Source organism: Xenopus laevis, chromosome 4L (assembly GCF_017654675.1).
Source record: "Xenopus laevis strain J_2021 chromosome 4L, Xenopus_laevis_v10.1, whole genome shotgun sequence".
NCBI lineage: Eukaryota > Metazoa > Chordata > Amphibia > Anura > Pipidae > Xenopus > Xenopus laevis.
The window spans coordinates 113,286,779-113,294,348 of NC_054377.1; the positions used below are offsets into that span (position 1 = coordinate 113,286,779).

The following is a 7,570-nucleotide window of genomic DNA, read 5'->3' on the forward strand; positions in this document are numbered from 1 at the left end:
GGGGGGCACTTGCCTAGGGTGCCAAACTACCTTGTGCTTGCCCTGGCAAGGATGTCACTCATATGTGAAAAAAGTTAAGTCATATTAAGACATAACCATAAATCCATATGCCTCCTCCTCCCCTGTGTATAATACAGTACCCCAGCATATGATTAAACACCTTAGGGGCCCCTAACAATAATTTTCAAATGCTAACAAACCCCCAGAACAAATCTGACACACACAGGGAGCATATGGATGGCAGAACAGAGTGGGAGACAGGAATCAGGATCAGTCTAATATGTACTACATACAGTGACACAGTGCTGGTGGCCCATTAGCATTTTGACTAAAGTGTGAACAGGTGAACAATGTGGGCAGTTTTAGTCTGGGTCTCAGGTGTGAACAGTACAGGCTTTAGGGGAGTGAACAATAGAGGTGTCACAAGTGTGAACAATACAGGGGGGTCACAGGTGTGAACAATACAGGGGATTACAGTGTGAATTTGAGGTTTAGACAATGCAGGGGCCAGTTAATTTATGTAGTAATACCTTTTAAATCTTACATATGGTAAACAGACACAGCAGGCAGACTTTGATGTGGAGGGCCACATGAGGGGGGCCGCCAGTTGGACAGCCCTGTTCTAGTAGAATTAAGGTACGACAATCCAAATTACGGAAATATCAGTTATCCAGAAAACCCCATGTCCTTAGGCAGACCATATGGCGGTTTTTGTATTTGGGATTATCCAGTGGCAGATACTACTAGAAAAGTATATATTTATATGAAACACTGTTTTACATATGGGCTGTTTTATGTCATATTATATGCAGGGGTAGAGTTTCTTTATTGAAGCATGCTATGGGATACAGCAAATGGATGTTTGTGCAGTTTCTCCAACATCTACTGATCTTGTTTTGTAAAATCATTATGAAATTAGCACCAGCCCATTTTATTTTAGAAACAAGACTTTATTTGGGGTTAGTCTTCCTGCAGTTAATGACTAATTAAGATGACTAATTGATCCCTTAAACAGACTCTCAATTATGGGCAGCGGTTATTAGCAAGATAATGAAGAGTCAGTCGAATCTAGATAAGTGGGCAGCTGAGGAGATATTAGGATTTAGTATCCACAGCCGATCTTTCAATGTTTTTGAAAGAATATGATAAATATTATAATTACGGAAAGAGCAACACAATGCTATTTGCACTATGCAGGTAGGCTGAAACTGTGCTCCATTTTGTGAGTATTGGAATTGCTAGCCATTAGCACTATTTGGCACAAGAAAAGATAAAAAAGCAAGATGAGTACCTTAAATTGCTGGTGAACCCAAATGGAAATATCATGTATAAAGAAATGTCTAGTATGTTAAAGGGGTTGTTCACCTTTGAGCTAACTTTTAGTATGACGTAGAGAGTGACATTCTGAGACAATTTGCAATTGGTTTTCATTTTTTATTATTTGTGGTTTTTAGTTATTTAGCTTTTTATTTAGAAGCTCTCCAGTTTGCAATTTCAGCCATCTGGTTGCAAGGGTCCAAATTCCCCTAGCAACCATGCATTCATTTGAAAAAGAGTCTGGAATATGAATAAGAGTAATATAGAATAGAAATATGAGTAATATAAAGTAGCAATAACAATACATTTGGAGCTTTACAGAGCATTTGCTTTGCATTTGAATGCTGGACAGAAATAAAAGAAAAAGACAAATAATTAAAAAACTATGAAACATAAATGAGGAAATTGAAAAGTTGCTTAGAATTGGTCATTCTATAACATACTAAACTAAATTGATCTTATCTTTTGTTCATTATTCTGGAAAAGCAACAATGCCTTTGTACCTAGGGGATCCTTTTCAGCTATGGGATGGGAATAGTATAGAGCAGGGGTCCTCGAACATTTTTTTACCCATGAGCCACATTCATATTTCATATATATAAGATTTGGGGAGCAACACAAGTACTGTATGAAAAAAGTCCACGGGGTACAAAATAAAGGCTGTGATTGGCCATTTGGTAACCCCTATGTGAACTAGCAGCCTACAGGAGGCTCTGTTTGGCAGAGTCACTGGTTGGGGTTCACTGGTATAGAGGGTGAAGATCAGATCTGCAGTGCCTAAGGAACCTATGACAAAGTATTGCTCAGTACTCCCTTGTTTCATACCAGAGGGTATGAAATGCATAAGGCTGAATACCATGAGGACTGCATGTATATTTTCCTTTTCATGTGGATTTCTGAATAAATTTAGCATTTTAAGGGAATTATTTGAGTTTGTATTTTGACGTACCTTTTACTTCTGGAGGTTGTATCTTGTTAACTTTGACTGGCTAACTGTATACCCTTTAATAGAATAAATATAGTAAAGTAGCGCTCATGGTCTCCTTTTTTATCAGTCCAGTGTGCTTTGGTGTGGGACATAACACAACACTGGCAGATGTAAGAGGAAGATGGATGAAAATGAAATGGCAAAAGTACAGGGAAGTTACGTAGTACTAATAAGAGAGCAAACCCCTGGTTCAGACCAGTTAGGACTATCAGCCTTGTGAAGAGGCAGCCGGGCAGGTCTCCTTGAATAGATCCTATCAATGCTAAGTAGCTACTGACGGTGGGCGAAGTAAATTAACCCAATCATTTATGTATTACAGTTTACTATAATTACATTCCAGACAGATTAAATGGTATTTAGATGTTGTGGATGATAAGCCAATGAGGGACTGGTGCACATGCAATTCAGTTGGCCCCAATGTATAATATTGGTGCCAGTTCCCACTGTACCATGCTGGGATTCTCATTACCCCTGCCTCACAGTGTATGTGCCCAGTTGCTAGTAGCCACCTTTTGACACTAGGAAATAATCCCAATATAAAGTTATTGTAGCTGAAGGATGTATTCCTTGCATTGCTAATTATTCCTATATAAACAAACTCTACTTCCCTGGCAGTTCTATAAAAATGCAAGATGTCTGCCTTAAAACAAGTGTTCTGGTGAATCAAAATTTATGAGGATTACTCATCACTATCTAGCCCATATATCTAAAGTAGGTATGTCATAGTATGTGAGCCTCTGCTTTAATGTCCACGATCCTTTATTTGTACAGCTTATTTATTATGCGGCTCAAAAAAAGCGAAATAACTAAAAATAGAAGTGCGGCTCGTGTCTCCGCCCTGCCAATTGCAGAACAGCCTCACTCAGTGCTGAAATCCAATATCATTTCCTTGTGTGTCATGAGTCAAAAATAATCATTCACAGCCCAAATGATACATTCCAGTCTCCTGAATCCTCTTTAGTAATACGGAGACCGTTTTATGGGGTTATTGTTCTGCCCATTCCAGAAATAAATCTACAATAGAACAATTAAATGCCCAGATAACCATAAAGATTGGTTAAGTAACTGCTGGAAACAGGGTGAGTCCATGTGACGCCTGAAGATTTGCATGTAAATACATTGCTGTTTTTTTTATCCACCCCCAGTTTACCTATCAATTAGGTTTTATTTTTAAATGCACTTACGAACACATTAAAAAAACAAAAAGTAAAAGGACACCCTAAAAATGGCGTACTATGGCTCATCGCTGCTATTTGCTGCCACAACAAACAACTGGTACAACTTGGTATTATTCCTTGTGTCTAAATAAGAAACATTTATTTCTGCAGTTATTTATACCTGGTAAAGGGAAGGGGGATTACTGTCCCTCAGATGAAGTAAGAGGAGTGGGTACTTGTGTTCTAGATGAGTGGATCAATCTACCTTGGTAGAGGGACACATTTATCATAGCAACGAGGCAGTGGTTTAAATGAGGGACTGGAATATGAATAGGAGAGTAAGGATGTGTGGGCTGGGCTGAAACCTGCATGTTCAGGCAGATTTACACACAACATTGCTGGATTATGGGCGGATTTTCTACCTCTGGCAGTCTCTATTTAAAAGGGTGCCTGTCCTGCCGCCTTTCATGACATCAGAGATGGGGGGTCGGGCACGGGCTTATAAAGAGTGGCCACGCTGGGTAGGGTTCGAGTCATTTTACTGTCGACCAGCACATCACTATAGGAGAGAGAATAAACAGAAAGTAAAAAGGAACATTGACATTGCAGCCTTTTGAAAGCTGGAAAAAGTCAGAAGACAACAAATAATTCAAAAACAAACAATGAAGACAAATCGCAAAGTTGGTCGGAATAGGACATTGTATAACATACTAAAAATTAACTGAACAACAAAGATCAGTGGTGTCCCTGGAAACTAGCAATGGGCTGTGTGATATCTGATTTTTGCCAGTACTTAGCTTATTTAGAATAATAAAATTCATTAAATAGGTAACTCACCTTAAAAAAAAAAAAGTATGGTTTTTAAAAAGGAAATACAATACATATTTAGAGGCAGATTTATTACGGATTTTGAGTTTTGTTCCACGAAAATTAAGAGTTTTCGAGGTTATTTTTTGGGGTCCAACATCTATTTTTCGGTTTAAATGAAAAATCTCAAATTCTTTAAGATTTATAATACCCGACTGTGAAAATCGCTCAAATCCAAAAATACATCTCCTAAAACCTGTCGAGGTCATGTAGGATTCAATGGAAGAGGTCCTTGGAACCATTTGAAGATGTTAATAGCCTGCATGATGTTCAGTTTTTTTTTAAGAGGGTTTCACCAGAAAACTCAATCAATTTGAGTTTTCATGTTGTTAACCTCAAGCTCGCTGATCTGAGTTTTTTTCATTCCAGTTTTTTCTTAAGTTAGAAAACATTCGAGTTAATTCGAGCTATATAAAAAACTAAAATGTAACCTTTGATAAATAACCCACTTATATATTATTATGCAAACTTATTCAAATTCCAAATTCAAATTTTTTATGGTCAAAACTGTCAAATTCGACGAGGGAGTTATTAAAATTCGATTTGAGTTTTTAAAAAATGTTGAATTAGGTTTTTCGAGATTTATCATACGCTGGCCCTTTAAGAACTCGAATTTGACTATTTGCCGCCTTCAACCTGTCAAATTGCTGTTTAAGGCAATAGGAGAAGTCCAGGGATCAATTTAGAGTTGTTTGCAGCCTTCCTAACATTCAAATTGAGTTTTTCAAATTTGAATCTAATTCGATTTCGAGTTTTCAGGTCAATTTAATTCATCTGAGTTTTAAAATTTTAATTTTTTAAAATAAATTTTGATTTCGAATCTATGGGAGTTTTTAAAAGTGTCATACAGAACAAACCCTGCCAAGGAACCTTTTTGGTTTGGCACAAGTATAAAGGGAACATTAACAAAGGCACATTAAAAATTGTACAGAACATGCATATGAATAAATGACAGTTTTCAGCTATTTCTATCACAATTTAAAGGCAATGTAAAGCTTTAAAACAGATTAATGTACAATTGCTCTTTTATGCAATTTTGCAATTTACATTTTTTTTTAAAAAAAAAATGCTCAGATACAAGCATAAATATGTACTGCAGCACCACCTGCTGGTCAGTTTTCATAAGAGCGCTCTTTGCAATTTTAATTGAATTTGTTTTCATGGTTTACATTTCCTTTTATATACTTCAAGCACACGTAGCAGTTTCTATGGTACCATGTCATATTTCTTTTTATATTTAGTTGTTAAAAAAGTTTTTAACATTTGGGGACAGATTGATCAAAATGCGAGATGAGTGAACAGAAAAATTCACCCATTTCTATCCATTCCAATGGGTGACTTTTTCTGTAGTAAACTCTAAAAACTCTAATCTCACATTTTGATCAATCTGTTCCTAAGAATCAACCAGAAAAATAGAGATTATAAAACAGGGTCCTCAAACTACGGCTGAGGGGCCTGTATATAGGCCTCCAAGGTTAAGGGCCGAGGAAAAAGAGAGGATCTGCGAGCAGCAGCTCAGTAGAAGTGTGCCACTCACCCGCTCCAGCTACTCCTTTTGCACGCACCCTCCGCACATGTTGTGATCGTAGATAGGTTTACAGGGGAACTGTCAACCAAATCCCCTCTCTCAGGGACATACAGATATGTAGTTAATAGTGGGTCGGGTGACTCCTGCACAAAATCTTCAGGTTGCGGGTGGGTCCGGGTTGAGCTCTTCTCACACTTAGCACTTCCGGCGCTGAAATTTATAGACTTGCGCCTGCTCCTTTAGGGAAGTCATTGCGGTGCTGGCATGGGTCTATAAAAAGAGGGGCAGAAGCAGACCGGGTGCGGATTGGGAGGGTGCAGGTTAGGGCTGGGTGCGGGTTGAGAAATTCTCGACCCGCACATCACTAGTAAAGTGTGGAGGGCGGCCAACAGGGGGGGACTGGGGGACAATTGTCATTGGCTCGATGGCTTCTACTGTATATGTTAAGGGGGGCTCGGCCATGCTGCATTTTCTGGATTAGCCGGGCCCCCCTTAAACTGCCAAAGTAGGAGCCGAATTGTGCCAAAATAGTTATATATTGTATTGTTCTTTCAGGTTTTTTTTTTGCACTAAAAATAAGATGTGAGTAGTGTGCATGGAAATTCATGACTGGCCCCCCAATGCACTAGCCCCGTTTAAAAAGTGTGAGGAGCCCTGCTATAAGAGATGTGAAGTTTGCAATCCACTGCCACCTACTGGTGACTATGAAAACCAAGATTCATTAAAAACCATTACACAGAGAGGAAATAATTGCAGCTGTTATTTTGATAACAAATACTGCCCTTGTGGATTTATCCAACAAAAACTTCTTATGGCTCTGAATATCTTTGTAAAAATAACTGCCACAAAGATGAATGTGTGACTGAAGTTAAAGCATCACTTCCTCACCCTAATTGAGCCCAAAGGATTAAATACAGCGGGGCTCATTTATCAACACTGGGTAAATTTGCACCTGGGCAGTACCCACGACAACCAATAAAAACATTTGCCTTTATTGCTTTATACCTGCAGATGGTTGAAAGACAGCTAATCCCTGATTGGTTGCTGTGTGTTACTGCCCAGGTGCAAATGTTCCCAGTGTTGATAAATGAGACCTAATGTATGCTTTACATACTGACTGGTCTGACTGCAGATAGCGACTTCTTTAGTGACCCAATTCTGCTGTACATATTGACCGGTTAGTACAGGTATGGGACCCTTTATTCAGAATATATAAAGAAAAGTAATAGAAAGAATGGACATTTAAGGATTTTTGGGGTGTCGGAATGGTGCCAGCTCTATTTTTCAGGTTTTGTATGCCTTTATTCAGAATGCTTCGGACTTTGGGCTTTCCGGTTAATGGCTATTTCCATAAATTGGATCTTCATACTTTAAGTCTAATAGAAAACCATGTAAACATGAAATAAACCAAATAGGCTGGTTTTGCTTCCAATAAGGATTAATTATATCTTAGTTTGGATCATGTACAAGGCATGGTTTTATTATTTCAGAAAAAAAGGAAATACATTTTAAAAATTTGGAATACTTGGATAAAATGAAGTCAAAGGGAGATGGCCTTTCTATAATTCGAGCTATCTGCATAACAGGTTTCCGGATCCCATACCTGTATCCAAAAAAAGTACAAGCGCAAAGGCCCTTTTTAAACTTATAAGAACTGACCTATTCATATCAGGGTCCCACACATTCTTCGGATGCTGTTCTAATAGGGCTGCC

At 38.3% G+C, this 7,570-nt stretch overlaps 1 long non-coding RNA gene across 1 annotated transcript; it reads right to left on the bottom strand.

Annotated features, from left to right (window-relative positions):
- Positions 1 to 3,984: 3,984 nt before the first annotated feature.
- Positions 3,985 to 7,328, bottom strand: LOC121403091. Its single transcript, XR_005967041.1, has 2 exons — positions 5,867 to 7,328; positions 3,985 to 4,021 (listed from the first exon to the last, which is right to left on the bottom strand). It is a non-coding gene; the product is annotated as an uncharacterized LOC121403091 (long non-coding RNA).
- Between the last annotated feature and the right edge of the window lie 242 nt (positions 7,329 to 7,570).